Genomic DNA, 2,107 nt, shown 5'->3' with positions numbered 1-2,107 from the left:
TACTTTTTGCCCATTATTTCAAATTGTTTAAAAAATAAACCCAAATATAACTCATTTTGTCTGCAGGTATTCTAAATTAGTTAACAGAATGTTGATAGTCTGGTATTATTTATTCAGTGATCTCACATATATATGTGTACATATATATGTTCAATCTCACTTTAAATGTATATCAACTTTTACATGAATGAACTTGGCATAATAGGATATGTTCATTTCTACTTGCTGGTAGTAACTAGAAATCAAGTGCTTAAAATTACATATCTGGGGTTAGCCTGAACTCCCCAATAAAAGGTAACAAGCAAACTGAAACATCTTCACTTTTTAAAAAAAAAATTTTATTAGTGAAACACCATGAGGTACAGTTGTAGACTTACAGATTTTTGTGCTTGGATTTCAATTATACAATGATCAAATACCCATCCCTCCACCAGTGCCCATTTCCCACCACCACAGGTCCCAGTATCCCTCCCACCCCCTCCATCCCCCCCGTCCCACTCTGCCTCTGTGGCAGGGCATTCTCCTCTATTCTCTCTCTCCTTTTGGATGTTGTGGTTTGCAAGAGGCATTGAGTGGCAATCATGTTTGGTCTGTAGTCTACTTTCAGCATGCTTCTCCCATCCTGGGAGGATCCTCCCAACACCCTTTACTTGGTGCTCCTTTCTCTATCTGAGCTGCCTTTTCCCCTAGCATGTGTGGCTGGCCTCCAAGTCATGGAGCAAAATTCCTGGTACTAATCTCAGCCACTCTTGGGTGTTAGTCTCCTATTTTGTTACTTTATGTTCCCCAGATGAATGCAATCTTTCTATGTCTATCCCTCTCTTTCTGACTCATTTCGCTTAGCATGATACTTTCCATGTAGTACCACTTGTATATAAATTTCATGACTTCATCTTTTCTAACAGCTGCATAGTACTCCGTTGTGTAGATGTATCAAAGTTTCTTTAACCAGTTATCTGTTTTCGGGCACTCAGGTTTTTCCCAGATTCTGGCTATTGTAAAGAGTGCTGCAATGAACAAACAAGTGCAGATGTCACTTTCACTATACATTTTTTGCCTCTCTGGGATATATTCCCAGGAGTGGTATTGCTCGGTCAAATGGGAGCTCAATTTCTTATTTTTTGAGAATCGTCCATATGGTTTTCCAAAAGGGCTGAACCAGTCAGCATTCCCACCAGCAATCCTTCATTTTCTTTAAGGTCACACTTAGGTCAGTGTTTAGGGGCTACTTTCAGTTCAGTGTTTTGGGGTTGTCTTTCCTAGATTGGGACCTGAATGGTGCTGGGGATCACAAAGCACGTACCCCTTTGGGTTACCTCCTTGTCCCTTTCTTCACTAACTTGGACTTCAGTTCTCTCAATCACATTTTCACTCCACTCATTTCATTGGCAGTGCCTTCCTCTTGAAAAACAAGGAAAATAGAAGTTGAATAATGGCTTTTTGTTTTGGGGTCATGCCCAGCAGAGCTCTGGGATCACTCCTGACGGTGCTCCAGGGACCATATGGGATTGTCAAGGATTGAACCCAGGATTGTAAGGCAAGCCCCTTAGCAGCTGTTCTATCTCTCTGGCCCTTGGGGTACTTTCTGTTAGCTGATTTTATGGTAGATTTCCAGCAGGGCATTGAGTGATTTTTTTTTTTTTAAGAGGATGGTGATAAGACAACCAAGTTTGGTAACCCCTGAGATCTAGAAAAACAGAGATTACTTTCTACATTTGCCTATAAATGGATGAACATGGAAAGTATCATGCTGGGTGAAATGAGTCAGGAGAGGGAAAGATATAGAATGACTGCATTCATTTGTATATATATATATATATATATATATATATATATATATATATATATGAAGACTCCAGAGAAAACAGGGGTCAGGAGGACTGGTCAATGGTTGGAACTGACCACAAATGTGTTTGGGCCTAGGGTAGGTAATATAGAGAAGAGACCAGTACAATAATAATAGCTGGGAATGATCACGCCGGACAAAATCTGAGGGTTAAAAGTAGATAAAGGGATATTCTTGATAACTTTTCAGTATCAATATTGTATCAACAATGCCCAAAAGGAGATGGGGGGGAGAGAGACTGAGAGGGGGATAGAGAGAGAG

This window comes from Sorex fumeus, unplaced genomic scaffold (genome assembly GCF_029834395.1).
Source record: "Sorex fumeus unplaced genomic scaffold, SorFum_2.1 ptg000098l, whole genome shotgun sequence".
NCBI classification, from domain to species: Eukaryota; Metazoa; Chordata; class Mammalia; order Eulipotyphla; family Soricidae; genus Sorex; species Sorex fumeus.
This window is presented reverse-complemented; position numbering follows the sequence as displayed.